This window comes from Symsagittifera roscoffensis, chromosome 3 (genome assembly GCF_963678635.1).
Source record: "Symsagittifera roscoffensis chromosome 3, txSymRosc1.1, whole genome shotgun sequence".
Taxonomy (NCBI): domain Eukaryota; kingdom Metazoa; phylum Xenacoelomorpha; order Acoela; family Convolutidae; genus Symsagittifera; species Symsagittifera roscoffensis.
The window spans coordinates 66,602,517-66,627,843 of record NC_087064.1 but is presented as its reverse complement, the minus strand read 5'-3'; positions in this window follow the sequence as shown (position 1 = coordinate 66,627,843).

Here is a 25,327-nt window from a genome sequence, read left to right as displayed (position 1 = left end):
AAGTCAGAACTTTGAATAACAAACACTGATTGGTTCTCAGGTAAATGAACGGCATTTTTTTGAGTAATTTTATCAACTGATACTAAGATTCCACTTTATTCAAATATTTGAGCACCTAGACGTTCTCAAATTTTGTTTTACTTGGCTACAACTACATCAACAAAACTTGGATACAATCCTAGTTCAATGTGCATCGGTACAATCTCTCTTTTCTCCCCAGGAACTTTCTCTACCATCTACGAATGCAAAACTTTCCCTCTGTAACATTTTAGTACTAAGTAAGGTATGATATTTCTGACCTCCCATTCTCCTTTCAAATGTATTTCTTTGGGTAGAAAACTGTAAAAGAACTAAGACTATGAATCGCATAACAATTAAAAGAAGCGTTGGAAACTAACTCAATAGTAAAAGAATCCATGACAACTGATCGATAGAAAATTAGTTTAAAAAATGTTTTACCTTTAATCTGAACATTTTTCAGCGCTTTTTCATTGAACTTTCCTACAATTTCTTCTGCATGATCAGGTTTGGAATGAAATTTTCAGAGATTTGCTCAGAAAAACTCATCAATTTTGAATCATCTTCTTAAATCTACATCAAAATAAAGGATCTTGACTATCTATCTAAAAATCTACAATTTCTCAACGATTATGTACAGAAAATTGAATAACTTAATGAGAAGACGTGCGGAGATGCTAATTTTTTAATTTTTCTTTCTTTTATTTCTCATGTCAGCAATATTTCTTATTCTTACAGCAAACAACGTTTGGTCATTTATTTTTGCGATTGCTTTTGTGTTTTTTCTTACTTATTTAGATTATTCAAGTCCTTAAAACGTAAACTTTTGCCTGATTGGATCTGACAACTAGTAAAAAATGAACTTTTTGTGATTGGAAACGACAATGTATAAAAGTACCCAAAATGGAGTTTTGTTTCCGATTGGACTTGAATTTTCTATAGGAACTCCATAAAAGGGAACTGAAATCTGATAGGACACGACTACAATCCAAGTAATAGAAAATCCAGTCTGATTTCTTAAACCCACACATTCGAACTGAAAGTACCCCTCTCTCCTAACTAAAAGCCATTTAGTTTTCAACTTAACTACCTTCAACTACCTTTTCTCTCAGCTCTAAAAATTTCAATTCAACCTAACCACCGTCAAGTATTTCTCTCGCAAATGTAAATCTTGTTTTTACTCTGAATCTTGTACTTATTCAACTTCCCTCGCAACTTAATGCTCAAAATGATTTTCTCAGTGCAAAACAACAACCTTATGATCTCGGTAGACTTTTCGGCTCTTTTAGTACAAATCCAAAGGCGAGAAACAGTTTGTGGAATTTTTCTGGCACGAATGGACCAATTCAAATCTTGCAAATGGGAGAGGTGATGCGCAGGGATTTCAACGAACGTCATATAAAGCAAGTACCCATGACAGAGAACCAACTTGGAGAAATGCGAATGATAGAGGAAGTGGCTGAGCATATAGGAAAGAACTACCCCGAAAATCCTGACTCTAGATACGTGGCTAAACCATTCGACGATTTCCTCTTTCCTTTGGAAGAGGGATCTGTGGACAACCCAATTACCATCGATGAGGATGAGGCTTCTCTGAGCCAAGAACTCCAGTCAGCGATCCACCAGACAACCACCAGTGATGGAGGCAAGATCAGCTTTGCGTTCCATTGAGAACTCGCAAATTTTTGAGAACTCAGCTACTCGACAGTTCTTTGATTTGTACATAATTTGGTTGTTGTCTTGTGTTTTTTAATTTAGTTTCTTTGCATCTAGTGGTTTTATTTTAAAGAGATAGAAACAAAGAGATAAGTACTTTAAAAAAAAATTTTTTAAGTTGCAAATGTAAAGTTTTGTTTAAAAAATTGGTTGGAAAACTTTGTGAAACCAAACTAATTATGCAATTAGTAAATATTTTTACCAAGTTTTGTTGTAAAGATGGCAAGAAAACTAAAACCTATTTTAACATCTTGTAAAAAAGTCACAAAGTTTTTTCCACACATGATAAAAAAATTATCACAATTTTTGCCAACATGTTAAAAATTTTACACTAAGGTTCGCACCATGCACGACTTGTTATGATAGTTCTGACTTCATGATGTTTAAAAAATCAAAGAAAATCCCACAAATTAAGAAAAGTTTCACTAAACATTTTCGCATTTACAAAAATTGCAGCAACATTTTCTTGCACTGTTAAAAAAACAAAATTTATGAATTTTTTTGTTCTGATTTTGATCAATGAAAAACTCAATTTTTGCATGTATTTTGATTAAAAACATCAGAAAATCAATGTATTAAGATGGGCAAGAGTACTCAAAGTCATCAATAATGAAAAATTTTCAGCGAGTTTTTAACAAGTTTTTTACAATAAATCTTTGCGTTTTTCACATATGCATAAGAGAAAAAGAAGTTTGATTTTTGCATATGTTTTCTAAAAACCACAAAAAAATTGCATCTAACACAAAAATTGTATAAAATTTTTTGCACACTTGTTAAAAAACCAACAAAATTTTTACTTCTTATAAAAAAGTTCAATTAAATGAAACAATGAACAGTTTTCAACAAATCAGTCTCATACTTTGAGTTTTGAACTTTTTGAATCGTTTCCAAAAAAGCTGATCCAAGAATCTGAGTGGACGCGAGCTTCTGAGCAGAACTGAGACAATGTCTTTTGACTTTTGTTCACAGCAGGCGTTTCTTTGCAACATTGGGTAGTTTGTCCGGTATTCTACATTTCAAGTTTTGTTCGACTGCAAAACTCAATTGATTGAAAACTTCACCTCTTGATGAAATAATATTCCATTAAAATCTGTTTTTGTACAAATTATATACACAGTCAACAATTTGGTAAATGAAATGATTTTTTTCTCTTCTTTGCAAAGTTTGATCGAGCGATGATCTGATTAATACTGAGTGAAGTTTGCAACTTTCCACTGGACAGAATGATGAATAGTTGGATACAAAGAAGCCTTGGAAGACAATGAATTTTTCAAAAAAGTTTTCTGAGACATAGAGCGAAAAAGTTATCCCTATTTCCGAAGAATTTGCTCTATCAGTGAACGGATGCATATCGGTTGCATCAGGAAGTTCTTTAAAACAATATCCAGGACAAGCAAGTATTCCTTTTTTTACTCACTGCTGACGAGTTGAATTCTTTCGATAATTGTGCCTCATGAAGATATAATCCATTGGCGTTGTAAACCATTTGTACTGTTAAATGAAACCTCACAGTTGGAGAATAGAAAATGTAGATGCTTGTTTACATAAGTTGAGTAAAGTTGTGGGTCCTCATCTGAATCTTCCTCCGATTTTGCTTCATGTTCAGCTTTTTTTTTTGAAAGCATCAAACAATCTTCCTTTGAGTAATTGAAGCTATATAATGAGATGGTTATCACGCATTTCCAAGTAGAGCTTACGATCCGTTTCAAATTCAAACTTCATACTTCATGTGTAGAAGATGACATTATTGTTTCTAAAACTGAGAATTTATCAAAAATCTCCAATGAAGAATTTGTAAAAGCCTCGTACCGAAAATGACTTTGGCTTACATTCATTTTATACTGCCAATTTTGTTTTTGCAAGAGCGACTGTTTTTGATCTAGTTTTTCCAGAAATGGATCTGGTTCTACCAGTTCTACGCTTAAATTTAATTTTTCTATCTCCCAATTGTTTCCGAACTGTTTTTGTTCCCACATTTTTTGCAAATATTTCGAGTTTTCTACGTCCACTAACAACACTTTCCCAAACTCTGGAGCAGCGATTTCAAACAAATCTGGCCCAATTCTTTACGCAGCTGGGACTAAAGTTTTTTTTCTTGAAGGGAATTGCAGGTCTCCCAAATCGAGTAATTCCTACGGACACAAAAGGATTTTTTTTTGCCGGTACTATCTCCCAAAAAATCTTGATACTATGGATGGAATTTTTGAATAGTTTTTTAAACTGGATTTTTGCAAAAAAGACTGATAATTCATGTACTGTCCTGTAGAAATTATATCTCCACTTTTTAATTCGGAGATTAAGGGAACACAACGCAATGAGGGAGTTTTTGTATCACCGACTATGTTATATTCTATAATATCACTATATAATCAAAGAATGTATTCTTATAATGTCGTAAGAATACTGAAGATAATGTGGTCTTTTTCTTTTCATTACAACCCCTGTTTGTTTTTACTCTAAATCACAACCAAAAAAGTGACTCAAGTCAGAACTTTGAATAACAAACACTGATTGGTTCTCAGGTAAATGAACGGCATTTTTTTGAGTAATTTTATCAACTGATACTAAGATTCCACTTTATTCAAATATTTGAGCACCTAGACGTTCTCAAATTTTGTTTTACTTGGCTACAACTACATCAACAAAACTTGGATACAATCCTAGTTCAATGTGCATCGGTACAATCTCTCTTTTCTCCCCAGGAACTTTCTCTACCATCTACGAATGCAAAACTTTCCCTCTGTAACATTTTAGTACTAAGTAAGGTATGATATTTCTGACCTCCCATTCTCCTTTCAAATGTATTTCTTTGGGTAGAAAACTGTAAAAGAACTAAGACTATGAATCGCATAACAATTAAAAGAAGCGTTGGAAACTAACTCAATAGTAAAAGAATCCATGACAACTGATCGATAGAAAATTAGTTTAAAAAATGTTTTACCTTTAATCTGAACATTTTTCAGCGCTTTTTCATTGAACTTTCCTACAATTTCTTCTGCATGATCAGGTTTGGAATGAAATTTTCAGAGATTTGCTCAGAAAAACTCATCAATTTTGAATCATCTTCTTAAATCTACATCAAAATAAAGGATCTTGACTATCTATCTAAAAATCTACAATTTCTCAACGATTATGTACAGAAAATTGAATAACTTAATGAGAAGACGTGCGGAGATGCTAATTTTTTAATTTTTCTTTCTTTTATTTCTCATGTCAGCAATATTTCTTATTCTTACAGCAAACAACGTTTGGTCATTTATTTTTGCGATTGCTTTTGTGTTTTTTCTTACTTATTTAGATTATTCAAGTCCTTAAAACGTAAACTTTTGCCTGATTGGATCTGACAACTAGTAAAAAATGAACTTTTTGTGATTGGAAACGACAATGTATAAAAGTACCCAAAATGGAGTTTTGTTTCCGATTGGACTTGAATTTTCTATAGGAACTCCATAAAAGGGAACTGAAATCTGATAGGACACGACTACAATCCAAGTAATAGAAAATCCAGTCTGATTTCTTAAACCCACACATTCGAACTGAAAGTACCCCTCTCTCCTAACTAAAAGCCATTTAGTTTTCAACTTAACTACCTTCAACTACCTTTTCTCTCAGCTCTAAAAATTTCAATTCAACCTAACCACCGTCAAGTATTTCTCTCGCAAATGTAAATCTTGTTTTTACTCTGAATCTTGTACTTATTCAACTTCCCTCGCAACTTAATGCTCAAAATGATTTTCTCAGTGCAAAACAACAACCTTATGATCTCGGTAGACTTTTCGGCTCTTTTAGTACAAATCCAAAGGCGAGAAACAGTTTGTGGAATTTTTCTGGCACGAATGGACCAATTCAAATCTTGCAAATGGGAGAGGTGATGCGCAGGGATTTCAACGAACGTCATATAAAGCAAGTACCCATGACAGAGAACCAACTTGGAGAAATGCGAATGATAGAGGAAGTGGCTGAGCATATAGGAAAGAACTACCCCGAAAATCCTGACTCTAGATACGTGGCTAAACCATTCGACGATTTCCTCTTTCCTTTGGAAGAGGGATCTGTGGACAACCCAATTACCATCGATGAGGATGAGGCTTCTCTGAGCCAAGAACTCCAGTCAGCGATCCACCAGACAACCACCAGTGATGGAGGCAAGATCAGCTTTGCGTTCCATTGAGAACTCGCAAATTTTTGAGAACTCAGCTACTCGACAGTTCTTTGATTTGTACATAATTTGGTTGTTGTCTTGTGTTTTTTAATTTAGTTTCTTTGCATCTAGTGGTTTTATTTTAAAGAGATAGAAACAAAGAGATAAGTACTTTAAAAAAAAATTTTTTAAGTTGCAAATGTAAAGTTTTGTTTAAAAAATTGGTTGGAAAACTTTGTGAAATCAAACTAATTATGCAATTAGTAAATATTTTTACCAAGTTTTGTTGTAAAGATGGCAAGAAAACTAAAACCTATTTTAACATCTTGTAAAAAAGTCACAAAGTTTTTTCCACACATGATAAAAAAATTATCACAATTTTTGCCAACATGTTAAAAATTTTACACTAAGGTTCGCACCATGCACGACTTGTTATGATAGTTCTGACTTCATGATGTTTAAAAAATCAAAGAAAATCCCACAAATTAAGAAAAGTTTCACTAAACATTTTCGCATTTACAAAAATTGCAGCAACATTTTCTTGCACTGTTAAAAAAACAAAATTTATGAATTTTTTTGTTCTGATTTTGATCAATGAAAAACTCAATTTTTGCATGTATTTTGATTAAAAACATCAGAAAATTAATGTATTAAGATGGGCAAGAGTACTCAAAGTCATCAATAATGAAAAATTTTCAGCGAGTTTTTAACAAGTTTTTTACAATAAATCTTTGCGTTTTTCACATATGCATAAGAGAAAAAGAAGTTTGATTTTTGCATATGTTTTCTAAAAACCACAAAAAACTTGCATCTAACACAAAAATTGTATAAAATTTTTTGCACACTTTTTAAAAAACCAACAAAATTTTTACTTTTTTCAGTTTTACAGTTTTCAACAAATCAGTCTCATACTTTGAGTTTTGAACTTTTTGAATCGTTTCCAAAAAAGCTGATCCAAGAATCTGAGTGGACGCGAGCTTCTGAGCAGAACTGAGACAATGTCTTTTGACTTTTGTTCACAGCAGGCGTTTCTTTGCAACATTGGGTAGTTTGTCCGGTATTCTACATTTCAAGTTTTGTTCGACTGCAAAACTCAATTGATTGAAAACTTCACCTCTTGATGAAATAATATTCCATTAAAATCTGTTTTTGTACAAATTATATACACAGTCAACAATTTGGTAAATGAAATGATTTTTTTCTCTTCTTTGCAAAGTTTGATCGAGCGATGATCTGATTAATACTGAGTGAAGTTTGCAACTTTCCACTGGACAGAATGATGAATAGTTGGATACAAAGAAGCCTTGGAAGACAATGAATTTTTCAAAAAAGTTTTCTGAGACAGAGATAAAGAGAGATTTTGCATTGTGGTCCGAATACAAAAAATGGAATATGCTAGACACATAGCAGATGCCATCACCGATTAATTGTTGAAAATGATTTTCATCTACATTGAATTGCTTATATAGTAGTTTCTTCATTGTTTTAAAGCTTCAAATTAAATTGTGACTTTTTGATATTGTTTTATGGGAAAAGTTCCAAAATCTTTCACAGTTCTGGAATCTCAAAAATTACCAAAAATGCAAGATTTTGATACAGAATCATAATTTTCTCAAAGTGAGTGGACTTTGCATAATGGAAGACGAAAAAGTTTTCTAGTTTATTGTTCAGATATTTGAAAAAAAGATCCTATAGCGTATCGTGGAAAAAGAATCATTTGGAAAAACAATCAGAAAACTCAGTTGGAAAAAGAAGAGTTTGACAAATTGGTTGATTTTATCCGCTCGGTTTTGTCTTATGTGCAAACAGTAAAAAAACTTGTATCATTATTGACGAATGCACTGCAGAAAATGAACGTTCAGAAATTGAATGAAATTCTCAGAAAACTTGATTTGTTTAAGAATGACTTTTCTTCAAACACAAAAAGAAAAAATTATTTTGAAAGAAAAAAATAAAATTGAAAGGAATGGATCAAAAATTTTCTTTTGGGGTTCTAATTGAATACGGAAATTCCTGTTTGGATTACTTTTTTGCAAAATCAAAAGTTTTCAGACTTCATGCAAACTTACACGATGCAGCTGGATCTGGGAAGTCTTCTATTTATAGGGGACGGGGTTATTGTTATGTTTTACCTAGATTTCCAAGCTCTTGTTTTCTTAGTCACCTGACTGGATTGTTCTTCTAATTATATGTCAAAATTTTTGCTTCATCAGTATATGCATTGTTTTATTGTTAATCATTTTAACCAAAAACTTCGGCGAAAGTAGTTAACATCATGAGTCCAGTTGTTTTGGATATTGAGTGTATTGAAAATAGTGAAAGAGTTAGGAATTTATAAAAATTGACAAACTGTGGGATAATCCTTCCTCCCAAAAAATTCAAAGCTACATCTCAGTCTGCTTGGTCTAGGAAGCATCTGCATGGATTCAATTTGAGCAGTGGACATGAAAAGTATAATGCGCTTAAAAAATATTGAAAAAATTGAAAGCTCCGGAAACGGAGTTTTTTGCAGAAGGTTATGAAAAATGTAAAATTCTGTCGGAATTTTTAGAACAAAGTTTACAAACATGGATGACTACGCATGTCCAAAAAATCAGAACTTGATTTTAAAGATAAAGAATAGGATTGGAGGTGTAGCAACTACCCATTTTGTCAGGCAAAACTCTTCACTGTGCAGAAAGAAAAGCATTTGCATAAAGAACAAAGACTCGATATTTTTTTAAATAAATTGTAAGTAATCTAAACAAATTTGTGTTATGGTGTTTCTGAAATTTAAATGTTAACCATTGTCAATTTTTCATTCCAAAAATGAGGTGGGTGATGAATGTGACAATCACTAAACTTTTGTTTTTGATGAGGAGAATCATGAACGAAAATCATGGAAGTTTTCTGGACGTACGTGTAATAGATCTCTTTTTTTCTTAGTGCCAATTTTTTGACATAGTTTTAATAATAGCATGTGCAATCGTTCGAATAACTACATGTGAAAAAACAGCAGTTTGGGTAGCCATTTTATCAGGTACAGCCGGTTATATTTTACCTTCTTCAAAGCTATGAATAAAAACATTTCTACGAAAGGACGAGATTTTATTTTACTAGTTGGACCGAATGGATCTGGAAAATCGCATCTTTTTGTTATTTGATTAAAAATTGTTACATTTCAACCACAAGTTGACAAAAACTTTTTTATCAACTTTTTCAACATCTTTGTGGACAAATGCATAGAAAAAACCTCATATTTAATCAAGGAGATGACTTTGAACTGATTGAAAACCTTTCCAAGAATGGAAAAAAAAATACCTGCTAACATTTGACGACTCTTGTGAAGAAATTTCAGTTTCTAAGCAATTTGTAAATGTTGCTACTGCTGCAAGACACAGGGAACTGAATACAATATATATTAAGCATAACTTGTTTCATCAAGGCAAAATGGGAAGAAATGTTGAGTTACAAAATATACAATAGTTTTGTTCAAGTCACCGAGAGTTGTTTTACCAATCATTACATCATTTCAACAATTAGGTCTAGCATGACAATTGAAAGAGTGGCATTAAGATGCAACATCTACTCGTTATGGTCATTTACTCATTGATTTAACTCCATAAACTGTTGATTCGTTAAGATATTGCACAAACAGCGGTTCAATTCTATCAAAATTTTCGGGCGATGAGCATACAATACCTCTGTATACTCCCAATGTTTCAAACATTGTCCCAGAAACTTCAAAAACAATTCATCCTCCATTGTCCATTGTCCAAAAACTTTCATTCAATTCCTCAGCGCATGTTTAGTACACTTGCTACGGGGCGAGCTAAAGAATCTCCAAAAAGTAGAAGTAGTAAAATATCGAAGAGAAAAATCTGAACTCACACGAGGGAGAATTTCGCTGCATAAAAAGAGAACTGGCTTAAGCTAGCTAAAAGGCTTACAATTAATATCTGTTACCACTCTCTTTGTCATTGAACGATTGACCGAGTATGAATCAGTTTGTTCTTTTTCCTTACTCAATTTATCAATCACAAAGTACACTTCCAAAAAAATGGAACAAAAGCAGGAAAAAGAGGAGATTGTACCAAAAGATTTTGATTCTTTTCACAGTGCTGTGAATACAAAGTTGAAAACGAGTAACAATAAGCTCCTTAATGATTCAATTTTGAATTCTCCAAGAAATAGACTAAATCGGTCAGAAAAAATCATATTAGATAATCGAGACACAAACGAATCAAATGTAAGCTTTGTGTATTCTTTAAAGCGAAAAAGTTCCAATTTTCCTATCATTTACTTAACCATTTTGGAAGCAACTCAAATTCCACCTAAACCTGTTTTCAACATGAATGCCAAAGCGAAAGACAGAGGAGTTTGGATCTCTTTCAAAATCTGAAAAGGTAAGTCTGAACAGATTGTTTTTTAGGGGTAAAGCTGCGTACGGTTCTGTAGGAAACTTGATTAAAGCAAGCGGATTGTCAAAAAAGAAAGTAGAACAATTTCTACAAAGCAAGACATCGTTTACAAGGTTTGGTTCCCCAATCAGACGTTTCCGAAGTCTTCAAGCTTTTTCAAAATATTTTAATTTGGTGTATGGATTTGGCATGTATGTTGTGTGGACAAACTATCGATTCAAAACAATGGAGTCAAACGTTTATTGGATGCTGTTGATGTTTTTTGAGTGTTCAAACAATGAAAACTAAACATGCCAAAGACACTCTGCAAGCTTCTCGAAAAAACACTCCTGTAAAGCTTCGGGTTGATAAAGGAACGAATATGGTGGAATTTTCAAAAATTTTTGCAAAGAAAAAAAACATTGAAGTTTACTCGACAAGGAGTGAAACAAAAGCTGCATTTGCAGAGAGAGCCATTCAATCATTTAAACACATAATTTACCGCTACATAGAAAAACGTGGTAAAAAATGCATTCACAAGTTGCCGCAATTTGCGTCTACAATGACTTGTCGCGTAAGTAGATCTATTGGGAAGTCACCTAGAGATGTCAAGGATACTGAAGGTATAAGAAACAAAATTCAAAGTTGGAGGCCGAGTGAGAATTTCAAAGAAGAATATTCCGTTCCGAAACATTTACAAATCACAATTTACAGACGAAATTTTTCAAAATTTTGGCAATATACACTAAAACACCTCCTACATACATCATCAATGATCTTAAAAAAGAAGAAGTTTTGGGATAATTTTATGAAATAGAGCTGAGAAATAAATGTTCAGATAAAAAGTAAATCGTTTTTTAAACTAAACTTTTAATCGATCAGTTGCTATGAATTTTTTTTTATTGAGTTAGTTTCCTACGCTTCTTTTAATTGTTATTTGAATCATAGTTTTAGCTCTTTTACAAACTTTCTACTCGAACAAATACATTTGAAAGGATAATGGTAGGTTGCAACTTTAGAAATATCATATCCTTCTTTGTACCAAAATGTTACAGAAGGAATGTTCACATTTGTAGATGGTAAAGAAATTTCTGAGGAGAAAAGAACGATTGTACCGATACACATTGAATCAAGATTGTGATCAAGTATTGTTGATATAGTTTTAGCCATGAAAAAAAATTTGAGAACGTCTGGGTGCTCAAACATTTGAATATAACGGAATCTATGTATCAGTAGATAAAATTACTCAAAAAATTGCCGTTCACTTACCTGAGAACCAATCAGTGTTTGTTATTCAAGTTCTGACTTGAGTAAGATTTTGGTTGTGCGTTGGAGCAAAATCAAACGGGGGTTATAATGAAAATAAAAAGACCTTATTATCCTCAGTATTCTTACGACATTAAAAGAATACATTCCTCGATGACATATAGCGATGTTATAGAGTATAACATAGTCGGTGATACAAAAACTCCCTTATTGCATTAAATTCATAAGTGGAGATATGAAGTAAAAAATGGAGAGATAATTTCTACATGACAGTACATGAATTATCATTCTTTCTCAAATTTACAGTTTAAAAAACTCTCGAAACATACTTTCCATAGTTTCAAGATAGAACTAAAAGATAGTACCGGCGAAAAAACTTCCTTTTCTGTCCTTAGGAAATACTGGAGTTGTTCTCTTGTTCGGGAAGATTTCGAATACTCATTTTTGATTTAAACTTGATAGGAAACGGTTGCTCCAAATTCAGCTGATTTCTCTATTTTTCGAGGATATGCAAGACAACGTGGAAGAGGTTTTAATGCTCGTGCACAAACTATTGAGAGAACTGCAATCCCTTTTTCAAAAAATATATATAGTCCCAGCTGCGAAAAGAATTGCGGCGGATTTGTTTGAAATCGCTGCTCGAAAGATTGGGGAAATTGTTAGTGGACGTAAGCAAACTCAAACCATTTGCAAACGATGTAAAACAGCAAAACAGTTCGGAAAAAATTGGGAGGTGAAAAAAATACAAGCGTAGAGCTGGTCGAACTAGATCCATACCTCCTAATAAATATACAGTCAACAATTTGGTGAGTGAAATGATATTTTTCTATTCTTCGCAAAGTTTGATCGAGCGATGATCTGATTAATACTGAGTGAACTTTGCGATTTTCCAATTTTCCACTGGGCAGAATGATGAATTGTTAGATTTGTTAGATACACAGAAGCCTTGGGTGACACTGAGTTTTTCACAAACGTTTTCTGAGAGAAAGATAAAAAGAAATTTTGCATTGTGGTCCGAATGAAAAAGGGGATATGCTAGACACTTAGCAGATGCCATCACCGATTAATTGTTGAAAATGATTTTCATCTACCTTGAATTGCTTATAAAGTAATTTCTTCACCTAGGCATTGTCCATATTTGGATCATCACATACTCATTTTTCCATTTAAAGTCATATTACCTTAATTGGAATGTACAGTGAGTCATCTACATTTCCCAATTTCTATATATTTACAAATATCAGTGTTTTGAAATATCTACTACTGATAAGTTGGTTCAAATCAAAAATGTATTCACGAAAAGATATCCTACCCAATTATATTGAATTTGCTAAGAATCAAAAAAGAATTGGGAGATTTTTTTGGTCCCAACAACCGTACAACGGAAACTTTTACTTTGAGCCTTGCATCCAGTTGCTAAACGAGAATGAATTGGGACAAATCAAGAAAAAACCCAGCAAGTCCATATTGATGAAAAAGAAGGGGAAAAGAAATCAGCAATACGGTATACTGTTATTCACGATGCAGAAAACCTGGGACTCGTTCCTGTATTGGAACCCTATTCTGACAAAGACGCAACCATGGAGCAGGAACTTGCGAAGTGTCATGCGGTGTATGACGTAGCAACATACAAGAAGAGAAACGTGTGTGTCACAATCAAGAAGTACAATGCGAATAAGCCATCTACATTCAGATTCGACTCTTCACTGCAAAGGAGAACGAAGTCTTGAAGCAAGTTGCCTATGTCAACTTCACTTTGAACGAATTTGAAGAACTCGCTCAAGTCTTGGGAGATTTTATGTTTGTTGAGAACTGTAATTTCATTATATAATAATGTAATTCAAATATTCATCTTCTTGAATCATTTTTTTGTAAAATTTGTTTGAGCTGAGCAGTATGAGTTTGTTTTTCCAGAAATCTTCTTTTAAAGCTTCGAAATAAATTGGGACTTTTTCATATCGTCTCATAAGAAAATGCCAGATTTTGATACAGAATCACAAGTTTCTCAAATTGAGTGGACTTTGCATAATGGAAGAGGGAAAGTTTTTCTAAATCATCGTTCGTTATTGATCTTATAGCGTATCGTAGAAGAAGAAACACTTGGAAAACTAATCAGAAATTTTAGTTGGAAAAAGAAGAGTTTGTCAAACTGGTTGATTTTATCCCCTCGGTTTTGTCTTATGTAGAAACAGTCAAAAAAAATTGTATCATTATTGACGAATGCACTGTAGAAAATGAACGCTCAGAACTTGAATGAAATTCTCAGAAAATTTGTTTTGATCAGGTTTGAATTTTCTTCAAGTACAAAAAGAAAAAATTGTTTTCTTTGTTACTGTATTGTTTTGGACCCAAGCATAAATTTGAAAGAAATTGATCAATTTTTTTCTTTTGGGGATCTAATTGGCTACGGAAATTTCTGTATGGATTACTTTTTTGCAAAATCAAAAGTTTTCAAACTTCTTGCTAAATTACATGATGCAGCTGGATCTGTGAAGTCTACTACTTATAAAGGACCTGGTTATTGTTATGTTTTACCTAGATTCCCAAGTTTTTGTTTTCGTGATCAAGTGACTGGGTTGCTCTTCTGTTTGTATGTTAAAATTTTCGCTTCATCAGTATATGCATTGTTCAATTGATAGTCATTTTACCAAAAATTTTAGCGATAACATCATGAAAATACTTGTTTTGGATATTGAGTGTATCGAAAACAAATTAGTGAAAGAGTCAGGAGTTTATAAAATTTGACAAACTGTGGGATGTTCCTTTCTTCCTCCCAAAAAATTCAAAGCTACATCTCAGTCTGCTTGGTCTACGAAGCATCTGCGTGGAATCATTTGGAGCAGTGGCATGAAAAGTATATCGGTCTTGAGAAAATATTGAAAAAATTAAAAGCTCCGGAAATGGAGTTTTTTCCAGAAGGTTAAGAAAAATGTAAAATTCTGTCGGATTTTTTGGAAACAAAGTTTACAAACTTGGATGACTACGCATGACCAAAAGATCAGAATTTGATTTTTAAAGATGAAGAATATGATTGAAGGTGTAGCAACTACCCATTTCGTCATGCAAAAACTTTTCACTGTGCAGAAAGAAAAGCATTTGCATACAGAACATGGACTCGATGTTTTTTTATCAAATGGAAAATAATATAAATAATTTTTATACTATCTTGTTTCTGAATTTTAAATGTTAATCATTATGATTTTTTATTCTAAAGTTCAGATGGGTGATGATAGTGACAAGCACTTAAATTTTGTTTTTAATGAGGAGAATCATAAACAAAAATCATGGGAGTTTTTTGGACATACGTGTGATAGATCTCTTCTAGTTTTTATGTGCCAATTTTTTGTCGTTGTTTTAATAATAATAGCATGTGCAATTGTTCGAATAAGGTTTTCCACTACATGTGAAGAAACAACACTTTGGGTATCAACTTTATCAAGTACAGTCGGTTAAATTTTACCTTCTCCAAAGCTATGAATAAAAACATTTCAACAAAAAAACGAGTTTTTAATTCACTAGATGGACTGAAAAATTGCATCTTTTTGTTAATTGTTTAAAAATTGATTCATTTCAGCCCAAATTTGACAAATTTTTGTTTATCATTATTATCAACCTCTTTATGGACAAATGCAATGAAAAAACCTTTTATTTATCCAAAGATTTGACTTTGAACTGATTGAAAACCTTCCTAATAATGGAACAAAATACTTGCTAATACTTGACGACTCTTGTGAACGAATTTCAATTTCTGAGCAGTTTGTAAATGCTGCTACTGCTGCAAGACACAGGGGACTGAATACAATATATATTAAGCATAACTTGTTTCATCAAGGCAGAATGGGAAGAGATGTTGAGTTACAAAACACACAAATAGTCTTGTTCAAGTCATCGAGAGTTGTTTTACAAATCAATACGTTAAGTCAACAAGTAAGTCTAGGATCACAATTGAAAGAGTGGTATCAAGATGCAACATCTACTCCTTATGGTCATTTAATCATTGATTTAACTCCAAAAACAGTTGACTCGCTAAGATACTGCACAAACAGCGGTTCAGTTTCATCAAAATTTTGGGCGATGAGCATACAATACGTCTGTATACTCCAAATTTTTCAAAAATTTTCCCAAAACCAATTCATCATCCATTGTCCATTGTCCAAAAATTTCATTTAATTCCTCAGCGCATGTCTAGTAAAATTGTTACGACGCGAGCTAAAGGATCTCCAAAAAAAAGAAAAAGTAAATTATCGAGGAGAAAAATCAGAACTCACACGAGGAAGAATTTCTCTGCATGAAAGGCGAACTAAATTCAGCTAGCTAGAGACTTACAGTTAAAATCTGTTATCATTCCTTTTGTCATTGAACGATTGACACAGTATGAATCAGTTTATTCTAATTCTTTACTCAATTTATCAAACGCAAAGTACACTTCCGAAAAAATTGGAACAAAAGCTGGAAAAAAGGATATTGTAGCAAAAGAACTTGATTATATTTACAGTTCTGTGAATGCAAAGTTGAAAACGAGTAACAATAACCTCCTTATTGATTTAATTTCTAATTCTCCTAGAAATAGGGTAAATCGGTCAAAAAAACCATATCAGATAATCGAGACACAAAAGAATCAATTGTAGACTTTGTGTGTGCTAATTCCAACTTTCCCATCATTTACTTAACCATTTTGGAAGCAACTCAAATTCCACCTAACCTGTTTTCAACATGAATGCCAAAGCGAAAGACAGAGGAATTTGGATCTCTTTCAAAATCTGAAAAGGTAAGTCAGAACAGATTGTTTTTGAAGGGTAGAGCTGCGTACGGTTCTGTGCGAATTTGAGTAAAGCAAGCGGATTGTAAAAAAAGAAAGTAGAACATTTTCTACAAACCAAAACATCGTTTACAAGATTTGGTCCCCCAATCAGACGTTTCCGAAGGCGTCGAGTTTTTTCAAAACTTATTAATTTGGTGTATTGATTTGGTATTTGTGGATAACCAGCGAGTCAAAACAATAGAGTCAAACATTTATTGGTTGCTGTTGATGTTTTTTTGCGATTTGTCAAATAATGAAAACTAAATATGTCAAAGACACTTTGCAAGCTTTCAAAAAAATGGTTTCTCGAAAAAACACTCCTGACATGCTTTGGGTTGATAAAGCAACAGAATATGGTGGAATTTTCAAAAGTTTTACATTGAAATTTACTCGACAATGAGTGAAACAAAAGCTGCCATTGAAAAGAGCCATTCAATCGTTAAAACACAAAATTTACCGCTAGATAGAAAATCAAGTTGAAAAATTCATTCACAAGTTGCCGCAATTTGTGTCTACAATGAATTGTCGCGTAAATAGATCTATTGGGAAATCACCTAGAGATGTCAAGGATACTGAAGGTATAAGAAACTAAAATTCATAATTGGAGACAGAGAGAGAATTTCACTGAATGATTTTCCGTTCCAAAACGTTACAAACCACAATTATCAGATAACATTTTTTAAAAATTTGGCAATATCTACTAAAAAGCCTCCTAAATGTATCATAAAGATCTCGAAAAAGAAAAGAATCAGGGATAATTTTATGAAAAAGAGCTGAGAAAGTGTTCATATTGAAGGTAAATCAAACTTAAAACAAAATTTTAAATCAATCAGTTGTCATGGATTCTTTTACTATTGAGTAAGTTTCCAACGCTTTTTTTAATTGTTACCTGAATCACAGTGTTAGCTATTTTACAAATTTTCTACCCGAACAAATACATTTGAGAGGGTGAATGGGAGATTGCAATTTTAGAAATATCACATACTTCTTTGTACCAAATTGTTACAGAGGGAAAGCTTACATTCGTAGATAGTAGAGAAAGTTCTGAGGAGAAAATAAAGATTGTACCGATGCACATTGAATCAAGATTGTGTCTAAGTATTGTTGATTTTGTTGTAGCCGTGAACAACAAAATTTGAGAACGTCTAAGTGCTCAAGCTTTTGAATATAACGGAATCTATGTATCAGTAGATAAAATTACTCAAAAGGTTGCCGTTCAATTGCCTGAGAACCAATCAGTGTTGATTATTCAAAGCTCTGACTTGAGTGAAATTTTTGATTGTGCTTTAGAGCAAAATCAAACAAGGCTATAATGAAAGGAAAAGGAATTTATCATCCTCAGTATTCTTACGGCATTATAAGAATACTTTCCTCGATGACATATAGTGATAATATACAATATAACATAGTCGGTGATACAAAAACTCCCCTATTGCGTTATATTCCATTCATCTCCAAAATAAAAAGTGGAGATATAATTTATACAGTATAGTACATGAATTAACAGTTTTTTACAAATTCAGAGTTTAAAAAGTATCGAAAAAAACTTTCCATAGTTTCAAAATGGAACTAAGAGATGGTACCGGCGAAAAACTTCCTTTTTTGTCCATAAGAATTACTGGAGTTGTTCTCGTGTTCCGGAAGATTTCAAATAATCATTTTTGATTTGAATTTATTAGGAAATGGTTGCACAAAATTCAGGTGATTTCTCTATTTTTCGAAGACATGCAAGATAACGTGGAAGAGTTTTTGGTGCTCTTGCACAAACTCTTGAGAGAACTGCAATCCCTTTTATTAAAAAAATTTATAAACCCAGCTGCGAAAAGAATTGGGGCAGATTTGTTTAAAACCGCTCTTCCAAAGATTGGGGAAATTGTTAGTCGACGTAAAAAAAATTCAAACCACTTGCAAACGATGTGGGAACAAAAACAGTTTGGAAACAATTGGGAGATGGGAAAAAATGCAAGAGTAGAGCTGGTAGAATTAGATCCATTTCTCAAAAACGTAGATCGAAAATCAGTCGCTCTCGCAAAGAATTTTTTGACGATAAAAAATGAGTGTAAACCAAAGTATTTTTCGGTACGGGGCTTTTACAAATTCTTCATTGAAGATTTTTGATAAAGTTCCAGTTTTGGAAACAATTATGTCATCTTACACACAAAAAGTATTCCCCAGTACTTCTCTGGATGAAAGCAGTTTTGAGTTTGAATTTGAAACGGATCGTAATCTCTACTTGGAAATGCGTAATACCCATCTTATTTTGAAGCATCGATTATTCAAAAGAAGAATGTTTGATGCTCTCAAAAAGGAAAAAAGAAAAATATAAAGCAAATACGAAGGAAGATTCAGATGATGAACAACAAAATTACTTAACTTATGTGAACAATCCACTACATTGTCTATTCTCCAACTGTGAAGTTTAATTTAACAATACAAATGGTTTACAATGCCAATGGGTTCTATCCTCAATATGCACAAATAACGAATGAATTCAACTCGTCAGCAGTGAGTAATAAAGGAATACTTGCTTGCCCTGGATATTGTTTTGAAGAATTTCCTGATGCAACCGATATGCAACCTGTTCACTGATAGAGCAAATTCTTCGGAAATAGGGATAATTTATTCACCCTTGGGAGGCTTGCAATTGATTTGTTTTTTTTTGCGAAAAATTGTTGTTACCAAATACCAAAGTTCAAAATAAACTAATTCGAACTAAAACTAATTTTTACATGCTATCTGATAATCCAATGTCAGTCTGAAAATTGTTGATTGTTCGCTGTTTACTAGAAAAATTTAGTTGCTGAACCTAATCATTAATACTTGCAATGGAGTCTGTAAAAAGAACCTGCTCAATACATTTTGATGAAAACTATAGCAAGAACCTTAATCATTCCATCTCATGAAAACCAAATCATACAAGAAAATTTATTCAATAACGCCCCAGTAAGAAGAATAGCTGTTGCAATGAAAAAAATCAGCTGCTGCATGATTTGTTTCATGGAAACAGTTTCAGCGATCAGCAATTTCATTTAAGAGAGCTTAGAATTATTCGGGGTTGAAGAGCCATTGCTTTATTAGATACAACTTCTCCTTGTCGTCTTTGTGTTACAACAATCAAAGCAATGCATAATAACGAAGACTTTCCAGCTCTTCTCAAATCACTATATTCTAATTTTTGACTTGATTTCACTACAGTATGCAGCTGAACATTTGCATTATCCAGAACTTAGTGGAGAAAGCTTGAGATTAGAAATGTTTTTCCAGTTCCCCTTGGAGCAAGTAACGGAAATGATAGTGTTGGGAGAAAGAGTATCAAATGACCGAATGACAAATTGGGAACAGTCGCAAAGAATGTTTAGTTTTTTTGAGTTCTCAGGTTCCTATAAAATTGTTGTAACTTTTTGTGACTTTTCATTGGTATTGTCTCTGTACTATCTATTTGTTTTCTTCAGACCTAAATCTCCAGAGAAAGCAGATATTGAATGCTGTTTATTTAAAAACCCAAAAAGTTTCTCCAACCTGGACTGTAAGCCAGTGTTCAATAACCTTTGTCTAGTTCACAAGTTTTGTGTATGGGATTTTGTTGATTCAATACCTAAAAGCCTAAAAGCGCGTAAGTCAATAACTTTAGTTTTTTCTCCCTTATTTACAATATTAAACTATCTATTTCTTTGTTTTAGATGTAAATCAGTTAATAATTGCAAAGATGGATAACTTTTCACTTCTGCAAATGATTGAATTTTCGAAAATTTTGACGACCTTTTTTTTTAGGTCGATCAGATTGACTTTCCGAGCTCTACCAAAGCAGTAAAAAGACCCTGTTTTGGCCAAACTTTCTGCGCCGCAGGCAAAGTTTTAAAAAAACACTCCAAAAAAGGCGTTTTAAGGACTTTTTCGAAAAATTTGATCAAAAATCGCGTTTTATCGGCGCGCGCTCCCCCCTCAAAATTACTATATATTGGCGCCGAAGGCACCTTTAGAAATATTTTAGGGTCAGTCGGCCAAAAATGGATTTCTTAAAAAGTACCAAAGGGGGACCCTTTGGGTCGGCAGGCAGTCGAATCCCTATGCATCTCAGAAAACGGAGTAATTTTTGTCTAGCAGGACTCATTTTTGCCACACACAACCATTTCGCAATAAATTGTCGGAGCTTGGCTTTTTTGGGAATAATGAACGAGATTTGATCCTCGAGCTCTTTCAATAAACTCCTACATAACTTGAAAACAACGACAACGGATGACAATGAAACCACCACGAGACATATAAGCAAATCAAAAACCCAGGAAAATGAGAAATCATTCTAACACCATAAGATCAGACGGAAAGAAGAAATTGGGGCCGATGGCATTGAGGCTGATGGTTTGCGGTTGGGAATTTTTTAAGTTAAAATTGATGCTGAAAAAAACCTGCCATGAAGAAACTTTGAATTTACTGCCCGCAATATGAATTTAACTTTTCAGCTAACTTTTTTTAAAAATTTGAGCTGGCTAATTTCAACATGCATTACTCACGGGAGACAGAGCGATGTTTTGACAGATCGATTCGAAAACATATTGTACTAGAAACTTATGTGAATAATTTCTCTTCTAGACAAAAAAATTTACTTCGAGGTTAACTGTATAAACCAATGAATTGTTATTTTAAGCAGTTTGTTTATTTAGTAATGTCGAATTACTTGAAATCTTTCAAATGTCTAAAGATAGTTCTGAGAGTGTACATATGAGTTAGAAAAACTATCAAGCAAAAAAGATTGTTTTTTTTTTCAAGATGAAATAGTTGGTATTCGGCCGGCGTCTTTTCGATTACTTCTCGTGTCTTGCGTGAGTTTGATGGGGAAAAAACTAGTCATTTGTCAAATAAAAGTTAGCTTCAATTCTCAGACTTAAAAGGGGTATAGTCGAAAAAACACGTCAGCCGCTAATCTAGCATGTCAATTATGCAACTAATTTCTCAATTCTTCGAAGCTTTGATTGACATATACTAACTCCTAGCAACTAACTCCTCTAAAAAAAGGCCACAAAAAGTTCAGAAGACTAGTTTCTACCATCCCTTTTTTCTACTAGTTTCAGGAAAAATATACTATTAGGTGTGAAAATTTTTTATAGAATGCGGAAACTTTTGACGTATACTTCAATGCAGGACTAAGTTTCGGAACCCACTATCAGTTATTGATTTTTCTGACGTTAATGGTTTTTAACAATAGTGAACGCGTTTCGATCCCGCCCTGAGCGTCCCTATAGCTCAACTACTTCAGGCTTAAGTTGGAAACAACGAGCGAGACAACGGATGGTAATGGAACTGCAACCAAACAAAATAACGATTGAAAAACCCCAAGAAGAAGTCATAAGATCATGAAGACATTACAAGAAACGAATTGAACGAAAGCATGGGGTGTTATGAACGATGACTCATGTTTGATGTTTTTCTAAGAAAAAACTGGAGTTCAAAAAAACTCGGTGGAATTCTGAATTAATTTTTGCAATGTTTTAGCGGATTGACCAAAAATGCTTATCATACAAGTCTCATAAAAGGGAAATATCTTGTCAAACATTTCCATACAATTCCAATCGTACAGAAAATTGTATGAAACCTCTATAACTTTTATTTTCTCATAAATCGAAATTGTATGACTAATATTTTGTCATAAGTGGAAATTGTGTGACTAAAAATTTGACATATATGAAAATTGTTGGACAAAGAGTTTTCGGAATTTTTTTTCAAACGAGGCACACATTAAATTATAACCCATCTATTAAGCCGTGCAATGTGTGAACAGAAAAAAAAATTGAGAAATTTTTTTTTAGAAACTGCCACCTCAGTTTCTTAATTTTCTGCAGGAGAAAGTGCTTCCATTTCATGTGATCTTTCTTACAACCGGTTTTTGAAAAAAATCCGAAAAAATTATTCCTTGCAGCGAAAATGCTTGTCATACAATTTTCTTATATGGAAACTGTATGGTAAGCATATTTAAAAAAGTTTAAAGCCAGTTCTTTCCGTCAGCAGTCTGTTCAACTGTGCTCAAAACGCCGCAGAAATCATTTTAAAAAATTTCAGTTGATTTTGAAAATGTATGAAAGTTGTATGACAAGCATTTTCTCCATAGGTTTTATGTATGGAACTGTTATACAAGGGTTTTTGTTGTCCGGGTTCTTAAATCAGTCATGACTGGCATGGAGAATAAATAATTTTTTGATCTTTTTCACAATAATCTCAGATTTCTAATAAGTTCTCCTATGATATTTTAAAAAATTGTCCTATTTTTATTATATGTGATAAGTATGTGGTTCATTTCATTAAACAGTTCAAACACTTAATAGTGCCTTATTATGAAACACCGGTCAAAATTTGAACTAATATAAAGATAAATAAGATAAAGTTATTAATTCAGCTTGGGCTTTTGCAGTTATAACCGGTGGAATCTCTCATACGCGAAAGACCGAATGCGCGAAAGTAAAAACCAGCCAATCAGATTTCAATAATCTAAAACTTGGAAGGAAAAGTAAACAATTGCAGGGACTGAATATTGATTTTGGCCGAGTAGAAAAAAAGGCAGTCAAAGTGTCATTGACTGCCGCCAATTTGGAACAAATTTTGTATTTCAGGGGTTTCTTAAGAAAGAAGCAAATTATTGCTTCATTTATTTGAATGGCAATTGCTTCTTCTTAAAAATTGGCTTTTGGCCAATTTTGTTTTCGGTCCTTTGCTCACGAGTTTTTTTTTTTTGCTCATTCGGTCCTTCGCGCATGAGAATAGCCTCCGTCATAAGCCAACATTTTTATCTTGTTGGTCTTGTGACAAAATTTAAAGAACATCTTGAGGGCTCTAAAGAACTTTATTCTTTCCAATTTTGAAAAAATAATTTGGCCATTCAGCATAAAATAGATGACTGTTTGATGTAATCTCATGGATAAATCTGGTACCTGATTTGTTTTTCAAGTTTGAAATTTTCCAAAAAAATATTACAAAAAGCTTCATTTTTAGACCATCAAAAATTCTGGCCATCAAAAACGCATTGAAATCGCAAAACAGTTCACCGCTACTCAGTCGATGAAATGAAGATAAAAATTCTTCTCATCTTTATCCATTAACATGCCATTTAGGCACAACTTAAAACGATTTCTACGGCTGATCAGCTCGTCGTTGGCACCTTACAGAAAAAAAATACTGCGCGTAATTATCCAAAACTGACCACAATGCCAATATTCAAATTTACAAACTGTAATGAATCTTTTTATTTAATTGGAATTTTTTTTTACTGCTGAAATTTTTTGCTTTTGAAGTGCAATTTTTTTTCTCGGACATTTAAGGGCAGTTGAAACCTTCAAGAATGATACTTGTCCTGGAAAATTGATTTCTTTTTCAAAAGTAAAACGGTGGAAGTTACACCGTTGCATAAATCGACAAAAATTTTAAAAAATTGGTTTTGCATCCGTTTTGTGGTTGCGCTATGAACTTTCAGAAGATTAGGAAGCTTGAAAAACTCTGTACTCAAACTAAATATGTGTGCTTAAAAACAACTGCCGACTGGAAGCAAAAGCAAAAAGTGTGCATATTTGCTTTTGCCTAAGCTGTAGCTCTTAATGCACGAATTCAAAGTCGAGTGATCCAACTTCATTATCAGTAAATTTTGTTCATCTAAGTAGGTGGCTGTCAAAACATCGGTTGAGTTAATATTTGAGAAGGTTGTTAAATTTTGATTTCCATTGTTACGCTTTTGCAAAAACCAAAAAAATTGCTACCTTATGTTCTGATAACTCATATTGGTATCCCTCACACAAGTTATTATAAAAATTTAATTTGAAAGCATGATTTAAACTCATTTCTTGAACTGTTTTTGAAACATTAAAATCATGTTACTTAGAAACATCAGGGGAAGTAGTAAAGCTCGAATGGGTTCCTCTTTTTACGGTTGTAAATGCCCCTAAAGGGTAACCCCCTTCCAAGGTTCGCCACTACGTGCACCCAATGGGAGAGAGGAAGAACAAGGAGCAAACAGGGGGGGGGGGGGGTCGACTGAGGTTGGTGACTGAATTTTTTTTTGCAGTTTGGGTAGATGTAGGTTTAAAATTGAATAGGGTGCGTAACATATCCTTTTGTGAAATTTTGGCATATTTTGGGTTATGAATGCAGATTTTGGATGACGCGAAACAAAAATATAGAAACAAAAATCCATATCATTTGGTTCTATACGGGCTATTTCTGAATTTGACAATATAATTAATTACCATCGACTCTCTTCAACTTTATCATCAGAGGGGCTTGGGAATCGATTATTATGACATAACTTTAAGCCACAAATTTTCATTGTAATTGTGGGTTGTTAAACTAGTAAAAAAAATCACCGGATCAACTTCCGATCAGAGGTCTCCCGTTTCAGTTTAGAGTGAGAGAAACTGCTAAGAGTTTTGCTCGCACTGCATTACTATATGAAGTGATAAATTAAACGCTATTTTTAAACTTTTTCGGAAAAACTCAACAGGACGCAAGCCAAAGTATAAAGAGGAATCTATTTCTTTGGCAAACTGAATCTATAAAATTGTTTTAAAAAAAAATATTTTCGTAGCAGCAAGCTTTTTATACCCGTCCTCCTCTCACATCAGAGCACAAGCGTGAATAGAACGGCTAAGTATCTAATAAGGAACTAATAATAATCATACTGGAAAAATACTGTTAAAATAGGCAAGCAACTACCTATTTATCTCATGGATAAATCTCATGGATAAATCTGGTACCTGATTTGTTTTTCAAGTTTGAAATTTTCCAAAAAATATTACAAAAAGCTTCATTTTTAGACCATCAAAAATTCTGGCCATCAAAAACGCATTGAAATCGCAAAACAGTTCACCGCTACTCAGTCGATGAAATGAAGATAAAAATTTTTCTCATCTTTATCCATTAACATGCCATTTAGGCACAACTTAAAACGATTTCTACGGCTGATCAGCTCGTCGTTGGCACCTTACAGAAAAAAATACTGCGCGTTAATTATCCAAAACTGACCACAAG